The following is a 25,955-nucleotide window of genomic DNA, read 5'->3' on the forward strand; positions in this document are numbered from 1 at the left end:
ATATATATTATATTATAATAACCTATTTTAAGCTAAAAACATAAGTAGCTATAATCCTAGGTAAATAATTGCATTAAAATAATCAATTGATAATGGTAAGATGAACTTATAATACTTTAATTTCAATTAAATGTTATATATTAATATAAATTATTTATTATATATATATATATATATATAAATAAAATGAGCAGGATAAATTAATCCTAATTAAACAAAATAATACATAAAAGGATTTCAAAAAAAAACTTTCGATTTATATATTAAATAAATGAAGTGCCTGATTAAAGGGTTACCTTGATAGGGTAAATAAAGTAAATAAAATTACCTTCATTAAAATTACATAAGATAGAATTAAACTACCTCCTTTAGTATCAAAAACTAACGTGCATCATACACCTTAATGTAAAAAGGTAAGCTAAACAAGCTAATGGGTTCATACCCCATTTATAGAGGTATCAATCCTCTCCTTTTTAATGACCAACAACTCTACAAAACTTCTCTTCCTATCAACATTAATGATAGGAACGATCCTGTCCATTTCATCAAATTCCTGATTTGGGGTTTGAATAGGACTTGAGATCAACTTACTTTCATTTATTCCGCTCCTAACAAGAAATAAAAATATAATAATAAATGAATCATCAATTAAATATTTTATTGTCCAAGCAATAGCATCGACAATATTATTATTTTCAATTTTGCTGATTCAAATAAAATATCCCATGGGATGGGAAACAGAATTTATCCCATCAATAATAATTAGATCTAGACTATTATTAAAGATTGGAGCTGCACCTTTCCATTTCTGATTTCCAGAAGTTATAGGAGCATCAAGATGAAATAATTGTTTAACATTAATAACATGACAAAAAATCGCCCCAATAATGGTCTTATCTTATTGTATTCAATTAAGAACTTTTATTTGAACAATTATTATCTTAAGAATTATTATTGGGGCAATAGGAGGTTTAAATCAAACATCCTTACGACAACTTTTAGCATATTCATCAATCAGACATCTAGGTTGAATAATTAGATCATTAACAGTCAGAGAAAACATCTGAGAACTATACTTCATTATTTACTCACTATTAAGATTAATTATAGTTTTATTATTTAAGCAAATAAATTTATTTTTCATAAATCAAATTTATTCAGCCAGAAATATAAAAACCGAAATTAAATTCATAATATTCTTATCTTTATTATCTTTAGGTGGACTACCACCATTCCTTGGATTCTTACCAAAATGAATTGTAATACAATCATTAATAGAAAACAATATAACAACTATTATAACTATTATAGTTGTATTAACTACAATTACACTCTACTACTATATACGTATTAGATTCTCAGCTCTAATTATGTCATACACAGAAAATTCGTGATCTATAAAGATAAAGTCCCAAAAATCAAGAATCATTCTTCCTATAACAGTAATAATTTCAACAATAGGATTGATTTCAACATCAACCTTAATTTCATTATACTAAGGACTTTAGACGTAGAATTTGACACTTATATAACACCAGAACAAGACCTAGAAAATGATGGATTCCGACTACTAGATGTAGATAACCGAACAATCCTACCAATAAATACAGAAGTACGAGTATTAACAAGAGCATCAGATGTTCTACACTCATGAGCAATTCCTGCATTAGGGGTTAAAATTGATGCAACGCCAGGTCGGTTAAATCAAGGAACATTCACAATAAATCGACCTGGATTATTCTTTGGACAATGCTCAGAAATCTGTGGAGCAAACCACAGATTTATACCAATTGTAATTGAAAGAACTTCAGTAAATTTATTTATTAAGTGATTATCTAAGATAATTTAAGGAGTTAGTTAAAATAAATAACATTAGAGTGTCAATCTAAAGTAACTAAAAAAATTAGTACACCTTGAAATTCATCAGATGACTGAAAGTAAGTAATGGTCTCTTAAACCAAATAATAGTAAATTAACGACTACTTCTGATGGGGAAATTATATCCAAATCCCTCAAATATCCCCTCTTATATGATTCTCACTATTCATTATATTTTCAGCTACATTAATCTTGTTTAATCAAATAAACTTCTTCTCATTTAAACCTAACCTTATTAAAAGAGCAGAAAAAGGAACAATTGAAATAAAAAACTTAAATTGAAAATGATAACAAATCTATTCTCAACATTTGACCCATCAACTAACATCTTTAATTTATCATTAAATTGAACTAGAACATTTCTAGGACTATTATTAATCCCATCACTATTTTGACTTACACCATCACGAATTAACATTATCTGAAATAAACTAAATTTAACCTTACATAATGAATTTAAAACACTTCTTGGACCAAAATCATTTAATGGAACAACATTCATTTTCATCTCAATTTTTATTATAATATTATTTAACAATTTCATAGGATTATTCCCTTATATTTTTACTAGAACAAGACATTTAGCATTAACATTTGCAATTGCCCTACCTATATGGCTAAGATTTATATTATTTGGATGAATTAACCATACTAATCATATATTTACACACCTTGTACCACAAGGTACACCGCCTGCATTAATATCATTTATAGTACTAATTGAAACAATTAGTAATGTTATTCGACCAGGTACATTAGCAGTATGGTTGGCAGCAAATATAATTGCAGGACACTTATTATTAACCTTATTAGGAAACACAGGACCATCTATAGCAATAAACTTAATCTCATTACTAATTATTGGACAAATACTTCTATTAATTCTAGAATCAGCAGTAGCAATAATTCAAGCCTATGTTTTCTCAATTCTAAGAACTCTATATTCTAGAGAAGTATATTAAACCTATGTTAACAACTCACTCAAACCACCCATTCCACTTAGTAGACTATAGACCTTGACCATTAACAGGAGCAATTGGAGCAATAGTCCTAGTATCAGGACTAGCAAAATGATTCCACCTATTTAATATTAACTTATTCATAATTGGATTTGGAATTACCCTACTAACTATAATTCAATGATGATGAGATGTAGTACGAGAAGGAACATATGAAGGATTACATACAGGATTTGTATCAATTGGATTACGATGAGGAATAATTTTATTTATTGCATCAGAGGTATTATTTTTCGTTTCTTTTTTTGAGCATTCTTTAGAAGAAGATTAGCACCAACAATTGAACTAGGAATACTATGACCTCCAATAGGAATTCAACCCTTTAACCCTATACAAATTCCATTACTTAATACAGCTATTCTTTTAGCATCAGGAGTAACAGTAACATGAGCACATCATAGTTTAATGGAATCTAATCATACTCAAGCACTACAAGGATTATTCTTCACAGTGTTATTAGGACTATACTTTACAATACTTCAAACATATGAATATTGAGAAGCACCTTTTACCATTGCAGATGCAGTTTATGGATCAACATTCTTTGTTGCAACAGGATTCCATGGTTTACACGTAATTATTGGAACAATCTTTTTATCAACATGTCTACTTCGACACTCAATAAATCAATTTTCACCAAGACATCACTTTGGATTTGAAGCAGCAGCATGATACTGACACTTCGTAGACGTAGTATGATTATTCTTATATAACTCTATTTATTGATGAGGTAGATAATTGTTTTTCTAGTATAAATAGTACATTTGACTTCCAATCAGATAGCTTGATATAAATCAAGAAAAACAATTCTAATTCTATCAACAAGAGTTTTCATTAGATTTATTATTCCAATAATTGTTATAATCCTGGCAACAACACTATCAAAAAAATTAATTAATGATCGAGAAAAAAGATCACCATTTGAATGTGGGTTTGATCCAAAAAGATCAGCACGAATACCATTCTCAATACGATTCTTCCTAATCGCAGTAATCTTTTTAATTTTTGATGTAGAAATTGCACTAATTCTACCAATTGTAATTATTTTTAAAACTTCAGACATTATAATCTGAACAGTATCAACAATATTTTTTATTCTAGTTCTATTAGGAGGACTATACCATGAATGAAACCAAGGAGCATTACAATGAGCAGAATAAAGGGTTGTAGTTAAATATAACATTTGGGTTGCATTCAAAAAGTATTGATATTATCAATCAACCTTAAATAGAATAAGAAGCGAAATATTGCAGTCAGTTTCGACCTGGAAGATTGGTATGTACTACCCTTATTCTTATTAATTGAAGCCAAAAAGAGGCGTATTACTGTTAATAATATAATTGAACTATAATAGTTCCAATTAAGGAAATGTAAAGCCAATATGAAAGCTGCTAACTTTTTATATTAGCGGTTAAACTCCGTTAACATTTCTAAAATTTATATAGTTTATATAAAACATTACATTTTCACTGTAAAAATAATATATCTATATTTATAAATACTTAAAAGTAAAAATACTTCCTTAACATCTTCAGTGTCACGCTCTAATTATAAGCTATTTAAGTAAACGAAAAACAATATTACCAAAATAAATATTCAAAAAATAAAAGTTAAAAGATAAATCTTGAAATTAGAATCATATCAACCTTGAATATAACCAATTAAATAAATAAATAATCTATATAAACCTTGACCACCAAGTAATTCACCTCAACCATAATCAAATGACTTAGATGAATAATAACCTATTTTTAAAGGAATATATCTAATAAACTTAGTTGAAAGAAAAGGTATAAATCATATAGAACCAGCAAATCTAACAAAAGAAAGTATACTTAAAGAAAATAAATTATGAGAAAAATCAAAATTAGAAATAAGATAACCTAAATAAGCACCTAAAATAACAACTGTAATAGGTAAAAACTTTAAATAATAAGGTAAAGCAATCACATGAGGAATAGGAAAAATTAATCAAGATAAAAGACTACCACCAAAAACAGCAACAAACAATAGACCAATTATTCCAAATGAAATATAATAACCCTTATCATCAAAAGAAAATCTAGAATAAAAATTATTATCACCAGATATTGAATAATAAAACAAACGAAAAGAATAAGAAGCAGTTAAACCAGTAGAAAAAAAATAAAGAAAAAAATTAAACAATTAATTCATCTTAAACAAACCATCTCAAGAATTAAATCCTTTGAATAAAATCCCGCTAAAAAAGGTATTCCACACAAAGATAAACTAGAAACATTAAAACAAACTGAAGTTAAAGGTATGAAATTAACAATTGAACCTATAAAACGAATATCCTGAGAATCCTTCAAATTATGAATTATTGAACCTGCACATATAAATAATAATGCCTTAAATAAAGCATGAGCCAATAAATGAAAAAATGCAAGCTTTGGATAACCTATAGCCAAAATTCTTATTATTAAACCAAGTTGTCTTAAAGTAGAAAGAGCAATAATCTTCTTTAAATCAAACTCAAAATTAGCGCCCAATCCAGCCATAAATATAGTTATACAACCAATTAAAAGTAAAAATCAACCACAATTATAAGTATCCAATATTGGTCTAAAACGAATTAATAAATAAACACCAGCAGTAACAAGAGTAGAAGAATGAACTAAAGCAGAAACAGGAGTAGGAGCTGCTATAGCAGCAGGAAGTCATGAAGAGAAAGGAATCTGAGCTCTCTTAGTTATAGCTGCTAAAACAATTAATATAGTAATGAGCTTTATTTCAAAAGAATTAGAAATAAAATCATAATAATAAATATAATTTCAACCACCAAAATTTAACATTCATGCAATAGAAATTAAAATAGCAACATCACCAATACGATTAGAAAGTGCAGTTAATATACCAGCACTATAAGAATTTACATTTTGATAATAAATAACTAAACAATAAGAAACTAAACCTAAACCATCTCAACCTAATAAAATTCTAATTAAGTTATGACTAATAATTAAAAAACCTATAGAAAGAATAAATATTAAAACAATAATAATAAAACGATTTATATTCTTTTCACCAGATATATAATCCTCTCTATAATAAATAACCAAAGAAGAAATATATATAACAAAAGATATAAAAATAAGAGATATTCAATCCAAAATTAAAGTTATAACAACTATAGAACCATTTAAATTGAAAAGCTCTCACTCAACAAAAACTCTATAATCAATTATTAAATAATAAATACCTAAAATAAAAATTATAGTTCTCGAAATAAACAAAGAAAAAAAACTCAAAGAACAAATAGAAAATAAATTCACGGCCTAAGATGAAAAACTTCATATCATTGATTCCACAAAACAATATTTTTAATTAAAATACTTAAGCAAACTAAACAAAGAAATATTCATCCTTTAAACAGAGAATATTTAAAGGCAATCAATGTAAAAGTAAAAGATGATATTCACGAAAATAACCAAGAGAACAAGTATAAACACCAGAATAATAATTCCCATGCTGAGAATAAGAATATATATACAAAGTATAAACAGCTCTAAAAAAAGATAAAAAAATCAAAGCAAAGAATCTAAAAGAAGATCAAGATATAATTCTATTTAATAATCTAATTTCACCTACCAAATTTAAAGAAGGAGGAGCAGCCATATTTGATGATCTTAAAAGAAATCATCATAAAGCCATTCTTGGCATCAAATTAATTATACCCTTGTTAATTAATAATCTTCGTCTACCTAAACGTTCATAAATAATATTAGATAAACAAAATAAACCAGAAGAACATAAACCATGACCAACCATTAGAGAAAGAGAACCTACACAACCTCATCAATGCATAGTCATCAATCCACCAATAACCATTCTTATATGAGCAACAGAAGAATATGCAATTAAAGACTTTAAATCAACCTGACGAAAACAAATAAATCTTACAATAACACCCCCAGATAAACCTAAAGACAATCAAAAATAATTAAACTTTAAACCCAAATAAGAAATAACCTTTATAACACGAAAAATACCATAACCACCTAACTTTAATAAAACACCAGCAAGAATTATTCTACCTGAAATAGGGGCCTCTACATGAGCCTTAGGAAGTCATAAATGAACCAAAAACATAGGTATCTTAACTAAAAAAGCCAAAATAATAAATACATAAAACATAAAATAATAAGAACCAAAATCCACCAATAAAGGAAAATATAAAGTATTAGAAAAATCATAAACCTTAAATAAAACTAATAATAAAGGTAATCTAGCAACCAAAGTATAAAAAATTAAATAAACACCAGCCTGCAAACGCTCAGGTTGATAACCCCAACCCAAAATTAAAAGTAAAGTAGGAACTAATCTAGCCTCAAAAAAAATATAAAAAGAAAGAAGACTTAATCTAGCAAATGAACAATAAAGCATAATTATTAAAATCAAAACCATAAAAACAAAAAAATTAGAATGATATGAACTTAAATAAACTGAACCTCTAGCAGTGATTATTAAAGAACAAATCCAAAAACTAAGTAAAATTAAACTAAAAGAAAAATAATCAATACCAAAATAATATCTAATTATATTCAAATCAGCATATGAATAAACACAAATTATAAAAACAAAACCCGACAGAAACATTAAAGAATCAACCAACCATCAACAATTATTTAATAAACAAAGAGGGATCAAAAAAATAGTTATAAATAAATACTTTAACATAAAGATAAACCAAAAGAATTAAAAAAATCATTACCATGAGAACGAATTATTGAAACTAAAATAGAAAGACCTAAAGCACCCTCACAAACAGAAAAAAACTAAAAAAATAACAGGAAAAAAATAATCATAATCAAACTCAATAAGAAAAACAATAACTAACATAAATAAAGAAAGAACAATATATTCTAATCTCAAAAGAACCATTAATAAATGTTTACGTTTAGAAGAAAAAACATAAACACCAGCAAAATAAATCAATAAAGAAGTAAAAATAGAGAATATAAACATTAGTTTTAATAGTTTAAAAAAAACGCCGGTCTTGTAAACCGGAAATAAGTCCAGCCCCCACTTTTAAAACTTCAGAGGTGGAAAAGCTTCCATCATCGGTCCCCAAAACCGGTATTTTAAATAAACTAACCCCTGAAATGATCAAAATAATAATTATATCATTATCAAATGTAATAAATATTAATTTTATTAAATTAAGACATCCAATATCAATAATGCTTTTTATTATCCTTCAAACCTTCCTAGTTGGATTAATAACAGGAACAATAATAGAAAGATATTGATTATCATATATTTTATTTTTAACAATTCTTGGTGGTATACTAGTATTATTTATTTACATTACAAGAATTGCATCAAACGAAATATTTCAGCCTAAATCAATCACTATAATTATTACATTAATAATGTGAGTATTTATCATATTAATATTAATTATTCTAGATATATCTATATTTATAGACTTTTTCAAAAACACCGAAACTATAAATATTGATAATTCAATCAATTATCAAGAAATAACAATATCTTTAGAAAAATTATATAATAGACCAACATTCATTATTACAATAATAATAATAATTTATTTATTTTTAGCACTACTAGCAGTTGTTAAAATCACCAATTTTAATCAGGGACCTATTCGTAAAATAAGATAATTACTAATGAATAAACCCTTACGATTAAGACATCCTTTAATTAAAATTATTAATAACTCTTTAATTGACTTACCTGCCCCAACAAATATTTCATTTTGATGAAATTTTGGATCCCTATTAGGGTTATGTTTGGTAATTCAAATCGTAACTGGACTATTTTTAGCTATACATTATACATCAAATATTGAAATAGCATTCAGTAGTGTAGTACACATCTGCCGAGACGTAAATAATGGTTGAATTATCCGAACCTTACACGCAAATGGAGCATCTATATTTTTTATTTGTATTTACTTACATGTAGGACGGGGAATTTACTATGGATCTTATATATATATACATACCTGAATAATTGGTACAGTGATTTTATTTTTAGTTATAGCAACTGCATTTATAGGATATGTCTTACCCTGAGGCCAAATATCTTTTTGAGGTGCAACAGTAATTACTAATTTATTATCAGCAATCCCATACTTAGGAACAGATTTAGTCCAATGAGTATGAGGAGGATTCGCTGTTGATAATGCAACATTAAATCGATTCTTCACATTCCATTTTGTATTACCATTTATTATTGCTGCTATAGCAGCAATTCATTTATTTTTTCTTCACCAAACAGGATCTAATAATCCTCTTGGACTAAATGGAGATATTGAAAAAATTCCATTCCATCCATACTTTACCTTTAAGGATTCTATTACATTTGTAATAATAACATCATTATTAATTATACTATGTTTAATTAATCCTTACCTATTAGGAGATCCAGATAACTTTGTACCTGCCAACCCATTAGTAACACCAGTTCACATTCAACCAGAATGATATTTCCTATTTGCATATGCAATTCTACGATCTATCCCTAATAAGTTAGGAGGTGTTATTGCATTATTTTTATCAATTAGAATCTTAATAATTTTACCATTTTATAATAAAACACCATTCCGAGGCATTCAATTTTACCCTATTAATCAAATTTTATTCTGAATTATAGTAGTTGTTGTATGCTTACTAACGTGAATTGGTAAACGACCTGTTGAAGAACCTTATATTATAACAGGTCAAATCTTAACAATTATTTACTTCACATGTTTCTTAATTAATGTCCATGTCGCAAACGCATGAGATAAATTAATTAAGGAATAAAGTTAATTAGCTTAGGAAAAGCATATGTTTTGAAAACGTAAAATTAGAAGTTTAACTCTTCTATTAACTTTTCTCAAAAAATTTCACTAAACAAATGAGATAAATAAAATCTTTAAACCAACAAAGAAAATAAAAAAATTCAAAGATAAAGGTAAAAAACTTTTTCAAGCTAAGTACATTAATTTATCATAACGGAACCGTGGTAATGTTCCACGAATCCAAATAAAACCAAAAGATATAATAGCAAGCTCAATAAAAAATATAAAAGAATAAAAATCACCGCCCAAAAAAATTAAAGCCAATAACATTCTTATGAAGACAATTCTAGTATATTCAGCTAAAAAAATTAAAGTAAAACCACCCGCACCATACTCAATATTAAATCCTGAAACTAACTCAGATTGCCCTTCAGCATAATCAAAAGGAGTACGATTAGTTTCAGCTAAGCAAGAAGCAAAACAAGCTAAAGCTAAAGGAAAAGAAATAATAATAAATCAACAATAAAGCTGATAGTTTATAAAATCAAACATATTAAAACTACCAATTAAAATAATTAAAGACAATAAAATTAAAGCTAATCTAACTTCATAAGAAATTGTTTGAGCAACAGAACGAAGAGAACCTAATAATGAATAATTTGAATTAGAAGATCAACCAGCAATTATAACAGTATAAACACCTAATCTAGTACAACATAAAAAAAATAAAAATCCATAAGAAAAAGAACACATATAAGTTAAATAAGGAAAAATTACTCAAACGGCTAAAGAAATCATTAAATTAAAAACAGGGAAAAATAATAAAGTAGGTAATTAGATATAATAGGAATTGGCTGCTCCTTACAAATTAACTTAATAGCATCTCTAAATGGCTGAGGAATTCCAACAAAACCTACCTTATTTGGACCCTTTCGAATCTGAATATAACCTAAAACCTTACGCTCTAATAAAGTTAAAAAGGCAACACTAATTAAAACACAAATAACCAATAAAAGAAAATTCAAAATAAATATAAATAAATCATAAAGTATCAATACTATTTGTAGAAAAAATCTACATAAATGAATTCTAAATTCAACACATTAATCTGTCAAAATAGTAAATAAATTAATATTAATCAATATAACAAAAAATATTTTAACCATATGGTCCTTTTGTACTAATATGGATTAACAATCTTAGGATAGAAACCGACCTGGCTCACGCCGGTCTGAACTCAGATCATGTAAGAATTTAAAGGTCGAACAGACCTAATCATTGGGCTCCTGCACCCAAAATTTTTCTTAATCCAACATCGAGGTCGCAATCTGCTTTGTCGATATGAGCTCTCAAAAACAATTACGCTGTTATCCCTAAGGTAACTTAATCTTATGATCATAAATTATGGATCAAAATAACAAACATAAATAAATGATATAATAATGAAGAGTTTATCTATTCTTCATGTCACCCCAACAAAACATCATCATTAAATATAGAAAGACAAACAAAAAACTATATAAAAGTAAAATGTCAAGCTCTATAGGGTCTTCTCGTCCTAAAGAAGAATTTAAGCCTTTTGACTCAAAAGTTAAATTAAAAAATTTATTAAGAGACAGTTGATTTCTCGTCAAGCCATTCATTCCAGCCACTAATTAAGAGACTAATGATTATGCTACCTTTGCAAGGTCAAAATACCGCGGCTCTTTAAAAATACGCTCAGTGAGCAGGCCAGACCTCAAAATATAAACAAGAGGACATGTTTTTGATAAACAGGCGGAAATCAATTTTGCCTAGTTCCTTATAATAAGTTCACAAGGTAAAAATTTCATACAAATAAATATACTAATTCTATCATTATTACAAAAATTTTAAAATTAAATTAATCATCTTAATAAAAAACCTAAAATATTTATAAAATCAAAATAAAAAATAATGAACTAAAACGTAATCTTAAAGATAGCTGGTTTAAAGCTTACTATTATATTTCTATAAAATAAATTATAGGTTATTAACTTCAAAGCTTATCCCTTAAAGAATAAATAAGTTAATATTTTTACTTAAAAAATTAAATAAAAACAAATAACTTTAAAAAATTAAATTTTTTCTTAAGAAACTAGATATCTTGGGAAACGATTAACATCTCATTTCTATAAATAATTTAATAATAATTATGATACATTAACTATAAATTATTTATAAATCAACCCAAATCGAGACAAGTAAAATAAATACTAAAATTTTGATAAACCCTGATACAAAAGGTACAATAAATAAAATCTACTTAAAAAAATTTAAAATAATATTTCATAAAACACTTACATTACCAATAAACTATAATTTAAAAAATCAATTCTATAAAATATACTAAGACAAAAATACAATAAAATTATTTATATTAAATAATTAAATAAACAAAAAATAAATATAATAAAACAAATAATCAAGATATCCTGATTTGCACAGAAAAATTTTCAGTGTAAATGAAACACTTTACTAATAAGTTATATCTTGAAACTCTTCCTAGATACACTTTCCAGTACATCTACTATGTTACGACTTATCTCATCTAAATTGAAGCTACTTTAAAATAAAATAGAATAATCAATAATGAGAGCGACGGGCGATGTGTACACATCTCAGAGCCAATATCAGTTAAATTAAATAAATTAAATTACTATCAAATCCACCTTCATTAACAGTAATTCACTATCAAATCCGTTATAAACAAAAATCTATTGTAACCCACCTCCTCTTCACTATAAGCTGCACCTTGACCTGAAATATTTTATAATTATAAATCTTGAGAATTATAACTCTAAAAAGATTCTCTGATAACGGAGATATACAAACAAATAAATTAAATAGAGTAAGTCGTGTATTATCAATCATGGGGTAGGTTCCTCTGAATGGAATGAGATACCGCCAAATTCTTTGGGTTTAAAGACCTAAACTAATAGTACCCTGGTAAATATAATTAACATTTAAAATAATAGGGTATCTAATCCTAGTTTATTATTTAAATTTCACAGATTCATAAAAAGGGCCACAAATAAATTTTAACATTTCACCTTACAAATTTATATTTCAACCCTAATAATATAAACAACTGTTTTAACCAATAATATTCACTTGTATCAATCGTATAACCGCGGCTGCTGGCACGAATTATGCCGATACTAAATCAATTGCTAAATCCAAAATCACTTGATAATTAAATCAAATTACTGCAAAAAGAACATTTAGTCTAACAAAACTTACATATAATACAAAGAAAAAGTGAATAAACAAGCAAGAATAAAACTTTTAAAAATAAAAAATAAGAAAATTTTAAATCTATTAATTCAGGAAAAAATAAAAGATTCAAATATTTAAAGAAAAGAAAAGAAAAAAACCACAAACATTAACAAAAAAAAAAAGAAACGCCCCTATGTATGACCACAACAACTTCTCTATTATATATAATTAAAGATTAATATGGAACATGTATAGCAATAAATGTATTATATTCTTTCTTATTTAATCTTTCTTTTCACTAATAAATAAAGAAAGATTAAATAATATAATAAATATATTTTATACAAGTATGTAATTTAATATAATATGTTATTAATATGAATTCTTTTTTTTATATTAAGTTAACTTTCATATATATTAGTTAAATAATCTAATTATAGATAATTTACATAATTATATTATTATAATTAATATAATTATTTATATTAATTATAATATTTTATATTTAAATTAATAATTTTATTTATTATATCCAATTATAATAATATTAAATATTAAATTACATATTATTATATATATTATATTATAATAACCTATTTTAAGCTAAAAACATAAGTAGCTATAATCCTAGGTAAATAATTGCATTAAAATAATCAATTGATAATGGTAAGATGAACTTATAATACTTTAATTTCAATTAAATGTAATATTTTAATATAAATTATTTATTATATATATATATATAAAAAAATAAAATGAGCAGGATAAATTAATCCTAATTAAACAAAATAATACATAAAAGAATTTCAAAAAAAACTTTCGATTTATATATTAAATAAATGAAGTGCCTGATTAAAGGGTTACCTTGATAGGGTAAATAAAGTAAATAAAATTACCTTCATTAAAATTACATAAGATAGAATTAAACTACCACCTTTAGTATCAAAAACTAACGTGCATCATACACCTTAATGTAAAAAGGTAAGCTAAACAAGCTAATGGGTTCATACCCCATTTATAGAGGTATCAATCCTCTCCTTTTTAATGACCAACAACTCTACAAAACTTCTCTTCCTATCAACATTAATGATAGGAACGATCCTGTCCATTTCATCAAATTCCTGATTTGGGGTTTGAATAGGACTTGAGATCAACTTACTTTCATTTATTCCGCTCCTAACAAGAAAAAAAAATATAATAATAAATGAATCATCAATTAAATATTTTATTGTCCAAGCAATAGCATCGACAATAGGAGGTTTAAATCAAACATCCTTACGTTAACTTTTAGCATATTCATCAATCAGACATCTAGGTTGAATAATTAGATCATTAACAGTCAGAGAAAACATCTGAGAACTATACTTCATTATTTACTCACTATTAAGATTAATTATAGTTATATTATTTAAGCAAATAAATTTATTTTTCATAAATCAAATTTATTCAGCCAGAAATATAAAAACCGAAATTAAATTCATAATATTCTTATCTTTATTATCTTTAGGTGGACTACCACCATTCCTTGGATTCTTACCAAAATGAATTGTAATACAATCATTAATAGAAAACAATATAACAACTATTATAACTATTATAGTTGTATTAACTACAATTACACTCTACTACTATATACGTATTAGATTCTCAGCTCTAATTATATCATACACAGAAAATTCGTGATCTATAAAGATAAAGTCCCAAAAATCAAGAATCATTCTTCCTATAACAGTAATAATTTCAACAATAGGATTGATTTCAACATCAACCTTAATTTCATTATACTAAGGACTTAAGTTAATCAAACTAATAACCTTCAAAGTTATAATTAAAAGAATAATCTTTTAGGCCTTAGTAAAATTTTACACCTCTAGAATTGCAGTCTAGAATCATAATTGAATATAAGACCTAAATATGATAAGAGAGAAAACATCTCATAAGTAGATTTACAATCTACCACCTAAAATTCAGCCATCTTACCGCAAAAATGATTATTCTCAACAAACCATAAGGACATTGGTACTTTATACTTCATATTTGGTGCATGAGCAGGAATAGTAGGAACATCAATAAGAATACTTATTCGTGCTGAACTTGGCCAACCCGGATCTCTAATTGGGGATGACCAGATTTATAATGTTATTATTACAGCTCACGCATTCGTAATAATTTTCTTTATAGTAATACCTATTATAATTGGTGGATTTGGTAATTGACTTGTTCCACTAATAATTGGTGCACCAGATATAGCATTTCCACGAATAAATAATATAAGTTTTTGATTACTACCACCTTCACTAACCCTTCTTCTTACATCTTCTATAGTAGATAATGGTGCTGGTACAGGATGAACAGTTTACCCTCCTCTAGCAGGAGCTATTGCACACGGGGGTGCATCTGTAGATCTAGCTATTTTTTCACTGCACTTAGCAGGTGTATCATCTATTCTTGGTGCAGTGAATTTCATTACAACAGCAATTAATATACGATCAGAAAGTATAACTTTAGATCAAACACCTTTATTTGTATGATCTGTAGCTATTACAGCATTACTTCTCCTTCTTTCACTTCCAGTTTTAGCAGGAGCTATTACTATATTATTAACAGATCGAAATTTAAAAACATCATTCTTTGACCCTGCAGGAGGGGGTGACCCAATTCTATATCAACATCTATTTTGATTCTTTGGACACCCAGAAGTTTATATTTTAATTCTACCGGGGTTCGGAATTATTTCACATATTGTATGTCAAGAAAGAGGAAAAATTGAATCATTTGGAACATTAGGTATAATTTATGCTATACTATCAATTGGACTAATAGGATTTATTGTATGAGCACATCATATATTTACAGTAGGAATGGATGTTGACACACGAGCATATTTTACATCAGCAACAATAATTATTGCTGTACCTACAGGAATTAAGGTATTTAGATGATTAGCTACATTATATGGAACTAAATTCAAGTTCAATCCACCATTATTATGAGCTCTAGGATTTATTTTCCTATTTACAATTGGTGGATTAACAGGATTAGTATTAGCAAATTCATCACTTGATATTGTATTACATGATACATATTATGTAGTAGCCCACTTTCATTATGTATTATCTATAGGAGCAGTATTTGCAATTATAGGAGGTGTCATTCAATGATATCCACTATTTACAGGATTAACTATAAATAATACAAGATTAAAAATCCAATTTACAATTATATTCATTGGAGTAAATTTAACATTCTTTCCTCAACACTTCCTAGGATTAGCAGGAATACCTCGACGATACTCTGACTACCCAGACGCATATACATCATGAAACGTAGTATCAAGAATTGGGTCTACAATTTCTATTGTAGGAATCATTATTTCATTGTAATTATATGAGAAAGAATGATTACAAACCGAGCAATTATATTTAGAGCTAACATAAGAAGATCAACAGAATGACTACAAAATGACCCTCCTGCAGAACATAGTTACTCAGAATTACCATTACTCTCTAGATTCTAATATGGCAGATTAGTGCAGTAGATTTAAGCTCTACAAATAAAGGTTTGACCTTTTCTTAGAAAATATTTATTAATGGCAACATGATCAAATGTATCTCTTCAAGATGGAGCTTCACCATTAATGGAGCAATTATCATTCTTTCATGATCATACTATGGTCGTATTATTATTAATTACAGTAATTGTAGGTTATGCCCTAAGTTATATATTATTTATTGCCTATACTAACCGTAATATACTTCATGGACATTTAATTGAAACAATCTGAACAGCTTTACCAGCAATTACATTAATTTTTATTGCCCTTCCATCATTACGACTATTATATTTACTTGATGATTCAGTAGATGCAATAATTACAATTAAAACCATTGGACGACAATGATATTGAAGATATGAATATTCAGACTTCATAGACGTAGAATTTGACACTTATATAACACCAGAACAAGACCTAGAAAATGATGGATTCCGACTACTAGATGTAGATAACCGAACAATCCTACCAATAAATACAGAAGTACGAGTATTAACAAGAGCATCAGATGTTCTACACTCATGAGCAGTTTCTGCATTAGGGGTTAAAATTGATGCAACGCCAGGTCTGTTAAATCAAGGAACATTCACAATAAATCGACCTGGATTATTCTTTGGACAATGCTCAGAAATCTGTGGAGCAAACCACAGATTTATACCAATTGTAATTGAAAGAACTTCAGTAAATTTATTTATTAAGTGATTATCTAAGTTAATTTAAGGAGTTAGTTAAAATAAATAACATTAGAGTGTCAATCTAAAGTAACTAAAAAAAATTAGTACACCTTGAAATTCATCAGATGACTGAAAGTAAGTAATGGTCTCTTAAACCAAATAATAGTAAATTAACGACTACTTCTGATGGGGAAATTATATCCAAATCCCTCAAATATCCCCTCTTATATGATTCTCACTATTCATTATATTTTCAGCTACATTAATCTTGTTTAATCAAATAAACTTCTTCTCATTTAAACCTAACCTTATTAAAAGAGCAGAAAAAGGAACAATTGAATTAAAAAACTTAAATTGAAAATGATAACAAATCTATTCTCAACATTTGACCCATCAACTAACATCTTTAATTTATCATTAAATTGAACTAGAACATTTCTAGGACTATTATTAATCCCATCACTATTTTGTCTTACACCATCACGAATTAACATTATCTGAAATAAACTAAATTTAACCTTACATAATGAATTTAAAACACTTCTAGGACCAAAATCATTTAATGGAACAACATTCATTTTCATCTCAATTTTTATTATAATATTATTTAACAATTTCATAGGATTATTCCCTTATATTTTTACTAGAACAAGACATTTAGCATTAACATTTGCAATTGCCCTACCTATATGGCTAAGATTTATATTATTTGGATGAATTAACCATACTAATCATATATTTATTATATTATTTAATCTTTCTTTATTTATTAGTGAAAAGAAAGATTAAATAAGAAAGAATATAATACATTTATTGCTATACATGTTCCATATTAATCTTTAATTATATATAATAGAGAAGTTGTTGTGGTCATACATAGGGGCGTTTCTTTTTTTTTTGTTAATGTTTGTGGTTTTTTTCTTTTTTTTCTTTAAATATTTGATTCTTTTATTTTTTCCTGAATTAATATATTTAAAATTTTCTTATTTTTTATTTTTAAAAGTTTTATTCTTGCTTGTTTATTCACTTTCTCTTTGTATTATATGTAAGTTTTGTTAGACTAAATGTTCTTTTTGCAGTAATTTGATTTAATTATCAAGTGATTTTGGATTTAGCAATTGATTTAGTATCGGCATAATTCGTGCCAGCAGCCGCGGTTATACGATTGATACAAGTGAATATTATTGGTTAAAACAGTTGTTTATATTATTAGGGTTGAAATATAAATTTGTAAGGTGAAATGTTAAAATATATTTGTGGCCCTTTTTATGAATCTGTGAAATTTAAATAATAAACTAGGATTAGATACCCTTTTATTTTAAATGTTAATTATATTTACCAGGGTACTATTAGTTAAGGTCTTTAAACCCAAAGAATTTGGCGGTATCTCATTCCATTCAGAGGAACCTAACCCATGATTGATAATACACGATTTACTCTACTTAATTTATTTGTTTGTATATCTCCGTTATCAGAGAATCTTTTTAGAGTTATAATTCTCAAGATTTATAATTATAAAATATTTCAGGTCAAGGTGCAGCTTATAGTTAAGAGGAGGTGGGTTACAATAGATTTTTGTTTATAACGGATTTGATAGTGAAATACTGTTAATGAAGGTGGATTTGATAGTAATTTAATTTATTTAATTTAACTGATATTGGCTCTGAGATGTGTACACATCGCCCGTCGCTCTCATTATTGATTATTCTATTTTATTTTAAAGTAGCTTCAATTTAGATGAGATAAGTCGTAACATAGTAGATGTACTGGAAAGTGTATCTAGGAAGAGTTTCAAGATATAACTTATTAGTAAAGTGTTTCATTTACACTGAAATTTTTTCTGTGCAAATCAGGATATCTTGATTATTTATTTCATTATATTAATTTTTTGTTTATTTAATTATTTAATATAAATAATTTAATTGTATTTTTGTCTTAGTATATTTTAAAGAATTGATTTTTTAAATTATAGTTTATTGGTAATGTAAGTGTTTTATGAAATATTATTTTAAATTTTTTTAAGTAGATTTTATTTATTGTACCTTTTGTATCAGGGTTTATCAAAATTTTAGTATTTATTTTACTTGTCTCGATTTGGGTTGATTTATAAATAATTTATAGTTAATGTATCATAATTATTATTAAATTATTTATAGAAATGAGATGTTAATCGTTTCCCAAGATATCTAGTTTCTTAAGAAAAAATTTAATTTTTTAAAGTTATTTGTTTTTATTTAATTTTTTAAGTAAAAATATTAACTTATTTATTCTTTAAGGGATAAGCTTTGAAGTTAATAACCTATAATTTATTTTATAGAAATATAATAGTAAGCTTTAAACCAGCTATCTTTAAGATTACGTTTTAGTTCATTATTTTTTATTTTGATTTTATAAATATTTTAGGTTTTTTATTAAGATGATTAATTTAATTTTAAAATTTTTGTAATAATGATAGAATTAGTATATTTATTTGTATGAAATTTTTACCTTGTGAACTTATTATAAGGAACTAGGCAAAATTGATTTCCGCCTGTTTATCAAAAACATGTCCTCTTGTTTATATTTTGAGGTCTGGCCTGCTCACTGAGCGTATTTTTAAAGAGCCGCGGTATTTTGACCGTGCAAAGGTAGCATAATCATTAGTCTCTTAATTAGTGGCTGGAATGAATGGCTTGACGAGAAATCAACTGTCTCTTAATAAATTTTTGAATTTAACTTTTGAGTCAAAAGGCTTAAATTCTTCTTTAGGACGAGAAGACCCTATAGAGCTTGACATTTTACTTTTATATAGTTTTTTGTTTGTCTTTCTATATTTAATGATGATGTTTTGTTGGGGTGACATGAAGAATAGATAAACTCTTCATTATTGTATCATTTATTTATGTTTGTTATTTTGATCCATAATTTATGATCATAAGATTAAGTTACCTTAGGGATAACAGCGTAATTGTTTTTGAGAGCTCATATCGACAAAGCAGATTGCGACCTCGATGTTGGATTAAGAAAAATTTTTGGTGCAGGAGCCCAATGATTAGGGCTGTTCGACCTTTAAATTCTTACATGATCTGAGTTCAGACCGGCGTGAGCCAGGTCGGTTTCTATCCTAAGATTGTTAATCCATATTAGTACGAAAGGACCATATGGTTAAAATATTTTTTGTTATATTGATTAATATTAATTTATTTACTATTTTGACAGATTAATGTGTTGAATTTAGAATTCATTTATGTAGATTTTTTCTACAAATAGTATTGATACTTTATGATTTATTTATATTTATTTTGAATTTTCTTTTATTGGTTATTTGTGTTTTAATTAGTGTTGCCTTTTTAACTTTATTAGAGCATAAGGTTTTAGGTTATATTCAGATTCGAAAGGGTCCAAATAAGGTAGGTTTTGTTGGAATTCCTCAGCCATTTAGAGATGCTATTAAGTTAATTTGTAAGGAGCAGCCAATTCCTATTATATCTAATTACCTACTTTATTATTTTTCCCCTGTTTTTAATTTAATGATTTCTTTAGCCGTTTGAGTAATTTTTCCTTATTTAACTTATATGTGTTCTTTTTCTTATGGATTTTTATTTTTTTTATGTTGTACTAGATTAGGTGTTTATACTGTTATAATTGCTGGTTGATCTTCTAATTCAAATTATTCATTATTAGGTTCTCTTCGTTCTGTTGCTCAAACAATTTCTTATGAAGTTAGTTTAGCTTTAATTTTATTGTCTTTAATTATTTTAATTGGTAGTTTTAATATGTTTGATTTTATAAACTATCAGCTTTATTGTTGATTTATTATTATTTCTTTTCCTTTAGCTTTAGCTTGTTTTGCTTCTTGCTTAGCTGAAACTAATCGTACTCCTTTTGATTTTGCTGAAGGGGAATCTGAGTTAGTTTCAGGATTTAATATTGAGTATGGTGCGGGTGGTTTTACTTTAATATTTTTAGCTGAATATACTAGAATTGTCTTCATAAGAATGTTATTGGCTTTAATTTTTTTGGGTGGTGATTTTTATTCTTTTATATTTTTTATTAAGCTTGCTATTACATCTTTTGGTTTTATTTGGGTTCGTGGAACATTACCACTTGTTCCGTTATGATAAATTAATGTACTTAGCTTGAAAAAGTTTTTTACCTTTATCTTTGAATTTTTTTTATTTTCTTTGTTGGTTTAAAGATTTTATTTATCTCATTTGTTTAGTGAAATTTTTTGAGAAAAGTTAATAGAAGAGTTAAACTTCTAATTTTATGTTTTCAAAACATATGCTTTTCCTAAGCTAATTAACTTTATTCCTTAATTAATTTATCTCATGCGTTTGCGACATGGACATTAATTAAGAAATATGTGAAGTAAATAATTGTTAAGATTTGACCTGTTATAATATAAGGTTCTTCAACAGGTCGTTTACCAATTCACGTTAGTAAGCATACAACAACTACTATAATTCAGAATAAAATTTGATTAATAGGGTAAAATTGAATGCCTCGGAATGGTGTTTTATTATAAAATGGTAAAATTATTAAGATTCTAATTGATAAAAATAATGCAATAACACCTCCTAACTTATTAGGGATAGATCGTAGAATTGCATATGCAAATAGGAAATATCATTCTGGTTGAATGTGAACTGGTGTTACTAATGGGTTGGCAGGTACAAAGTTATCTGGATCTCCTAATAGGTAAGGATTAATTAAACATAGTATAATTAATAATGATGTTATTATTACAAATGTAATAGAATCCTTAAAGGTAAAGTATGGATGGAATGGAATTTTTTCAATATCTCCATTTAGTCCAAGAGGATTATTAGAACCTGTTTGGTGAAGAAAAAATAAATGAATTGCTGCTATAGCAGCAATAATAAATGGTAATACAAAATGGAATGTGAAGAATCGATTTAATGTTGCATTATCAACAGCGAATCCTCCTCATACTCATTGGACTAAATCTGTTCCTAAGTATGGGATTGCTGATAATAAATTAGTAATTACTGTTGCTCCTCAAAAAGATATTTGGCCTCAGGGTAAGACATATCCTATAAATGCAGTTGCTATAACTAAAAATAAAATCACTGTACCAATTATTCAGGTATGTATATATATATAAGATTCATAGTAAATTCCCCGTCCTACATGTAAGTAAATACAAATAAAAAATATAGATGCTCCATTTGCGTGTAAGGTTCGGATAATTCAACCATTATTTACGTCTCGGCAGATGTGTACTACACTACTGAATGCTATTTCAATATTTGATGTATAATGTATAGCTAAAAATAGTCCAGTTACGATTTGAATTACCAAACATAACCCTAATAGGGATCCAAAATTTCATCAAAATGAAATATTTGTTGGGGCAGGTAAGTCAATTAAAGAGTTATTAATAATTTTAATTAAAGGATGTCTTAATCGTAAGGGTTTATTCATTAGTAATTATCTTATTTTACGAATAGGTCCCTGATTAATATTGGTGATTTTAACAACTGCTAGTAGTGCTAAAAATAAATAAATTATTATTATTATTGTAATAATGAATGTTGGTCTATTATATAATTTTTCTAAAGATATTGTTATTTCTTGATAATTGATTGAATTATCAATATTTATAGTTTCGGTGTTTTTGAAAAAGTCTATAAATATAGATATATCTAGAATAATTAATATAAATATGATAAATACTCACATTATTAATGTAATAATTATAGTGATTGATTTAGGCTGAAATATTTCGTTTGATGCAATTCTTGTAATGTAAATAAATAATACTAGTATACCACCAAGAAATGTTAAAAATAAAATATATGATAATCAGTATCTTTCTATTATTGTTCCTGTTATTAATCCAACTAGGAAGGTTTGAAGGATAATAAAAAGCATTATTGATATTGGGTGTCTTAATTTAATAAAATTAATATTTATTACATTTGATAATGATATAATTATTATTTTGATCATTTCAGGGGTTAGTTTATTTAAAATACCGGTTTTGGGGACCGATGATGGAAGCTTTTCCACCTCTGAAGTTTTAAAAGTGGGGGCTGGACTTATTTCCGGTTTACAAGACCGGCGTTTTTTTTAAACTATTAAAACTAATGTTTATATTCTCTATTTTTACTTCTTTATTGATTTATTTTGCTGGTGTTTATGTTTTTTCTTCTAAACGTAAACATTTATTAATGGTTCTTTTGAGATTAGAATATATTGTTCTTTCTTTATTTATGTTAGTTATTGTTTTTCTTATTGAGTTTGATTATGATTATTTTTTCCTGTTATTTTTTTAGTTTTTTCTGTTTGTGAGGGTGCTTTAGGTCTTTCTATTTTAGTTTCAATAATTCGTTCTCATGGTAATGATTTTTTTAATTCTTTTGGTTTATCTTTATGTTAAAGTATTTATTTATAACTATTTTTTTGATCCCTCTTTGTTTATTAAATAATTGTTGATGGTTGGTTCATTCTTTAATGTTTCTGTCGGGTTTTGTTTTTATAATTTGTGTTTATTCAAATGCTGATTTGAATATAATTAGATATTATTTTGGTATTGATTATTTTTCTTTTAGTTTAATTTTACTTAGTTTTTGGATTTGTTCTTTAATAATCACTGCTAGAGGTTCAGTTTATTTAAGTTCATATCATTCTAATTTTTTTGTTTTTATGGTTTTGATTTTAATAATTATGCTTTATTGTTCATTTGCTAGATTAAGTCTTCTTTGTTTTTATATTTTTTTTGAGGCTAGATTAGTTCCTACTTTACTTTTAATTTTGGGTTGGGGTTATCAACCTGAGCGTTTGCAGGCTGGTGTTTATTTAATTTTTTATACTTTGGTTGCTAGATTACCTTTATTATTAGTTTTATTTAAGGTTTATGATTTTTCTAATACTTTATATTTTCCTTTATTGGTTGATTTTCTTTCTTATTATTTTATGTTTTATGTATTTATAATTTTGGCTTTTTTAGTTAAGATACCTATGTTTTTGGTTCATTTATGACTTCCTAAGGCTCATGTAGAGGCCCCTATTTCAGGTAGAATAATTCTTGCTGGTGTTTTATTAAAGTTAGGTGGTTATGGTATTTTTCGTGTTATAAAGGTTATTTCTTATTTGGGTTTAAAGTTTAATTATTTTTGATTGTCTTTAGGTTTATCTGGGGGTGTTATTGTAGGATTTATTTGTTTTCGTCAGGTTGATTTAAAGTCTTTAATTGCATATTCTTCTGTTGCTCATATAAGAATGGTTATTGGTGGATTGATGACAATGAATTGATGAGGTTGTGTAGGTTCTCTTTCTCTAATGGTTGGTCATGGTTTATGTTCTTCTGGTTTATTTTGTTTATCTAATATTATTTATGAACGTTTAGGTAGACGAAGATTATTAATTAACAAGGGTATAATTAATTTGATGCCAAGAATGGCTTTATGATGATTTCTTTTAAGATCATCAAATATGGCTGCTCCTCCTTCTTTAAATTTGGTAGGTGAAATTAGATTATTAAATAGAATTATATCTTGATCTTCTTTTAGATTCTTTGCTTTGATTTTTTTATCTTTTTTTAGAGCTGTTTATACTTTGTATATATATTCTTATTCTCAGCATGGGAATTATTATTCTGGTGTTTATACTTGTTCTCTTGGTTATTTTCGTGAATATCATCTTTTACTTTTACATTGATTGCCTTTAAATATTCTCTGTTTAAAGGGTGAATATTTCTTTTGTTTAGTTTGCTTAAGTATTTTAATTAAAAATATTGTTTTGTGGAATCAATGATATGAAGTTTTTCATCTTAGGCCGTGAATTTATTTTCTATTTGTTCTTTGAGTTTTTTTTCTTTGTTTATTTCGAGAACTATAATTTTTATTTTAGGTATTTATTATTTAATAATTGATTATAGAGTTTTTGTTGAGTGAGAGCTTTTCAATTTAAATGGTTCTATAGTTGTTATAACTTTAATTTTGGATTGAATATCTCTTATTTTTATATCTTTTGTTATATATATTTCTTCTTTGGTTATTTATTATAGAGAGGATTATATATCTGGTGAAAAGAATATAAATCGTTTTATTATTATTGTTTTAATATTTATTCTATCTATAGGTTTTTTAATTATTAGTCCTAATTTAATTAGAATTTTATTAGGTTGGGATGGTTTAGGTTTAGTTTCTTATTGTTTAGTTATTTATTATCAAAATGTAAAATCTTATAGTGCTGGTATATTAACTGCACTTTCTAATCGTATTGGTGATGTTGCTATTTTAATTTCTATTGCATGAATGTTAAATTTTGGTGGTTGAAATTATATTTATTATTATGATTTTATTTCTAATTCTTTTGAAATAAAGCTCATTACTATATTAATTGTTTTAGCAGCTATAACTAAGAGAGCTCAGATTCCTTTCTCTTCATGACTTCCTGCTGCTATAGCAGCTCCTACTCCTGTTTCTGCTTTAGATCATTCTTCTACTCTTGTTACTGCTGGTGTTTATTTATTAATTCGTTTTAGACCAATATTGGATACTTATAATTGTGGTTGATTTTTACTTTTAATCGGTTGTATAACTATATTTATAGCTGGATTGGGCGCTAATTTTGAGTTTGATTTAAAGAAGATTATTGCTCTTTCTACTTTAAGACAACTTGGTTTAATAATAAGAATTTTGGCTATAGGTTATCCAAAGCTTGCATTTTTTCATTTATTGGCTCATGCTTTATTTAAGGCATTATTATTTATATGTGCAGGTTCAATAATTCATAATTTGAAGGATTCTCAGGATATTCGTTTTATAGGATCAATTGTTAATTTCATACCTTTAACTTCAGTTTGTTTTAAT

At 26.4% G+C, this 25,955-nt stretch overlaps 1 long non-coding RNA gene across 1 annotated transcript in view; it reads left to right on the forward strand.

The window, feature by feature from the left end:
- LOC126301328 (uncharacterized) overlaps nt 1–20,319 on the forward strand; it is a 52,011-nt gene extending 31,692 nt beyond the window's left edge. Inside the window, exon 2 of the long non-coding RNA XR_007553042.1 lies at nt 20,169–20,319. This is a non-coding gene — a long non-coding RNA (uncharacterized LOC126301328). The remainder of the gene's footprint in view (nt 1–20,168) is intronic.
- The last annotated feature ends 5,636 nt before the right edge of the window (nt 20,320–25,955 follow it).

This window comes from Schistocerca gregaria, unplaced genomic scaffold (assembly GCF_023897955.1).
Source record: "Schistocerca gregaria isolate iqSchGreg1 unplaced genomic scaffold, iqSchGreg1.2 ptg000066l, whole genome shotgun sequence".
Taxonomy (NCBI): Eukaryota; Metazoa; Arthropoda; class Insecta; order Orthoptera; family Acrididae; genus Schistocerca; species Schistocerca gregaria.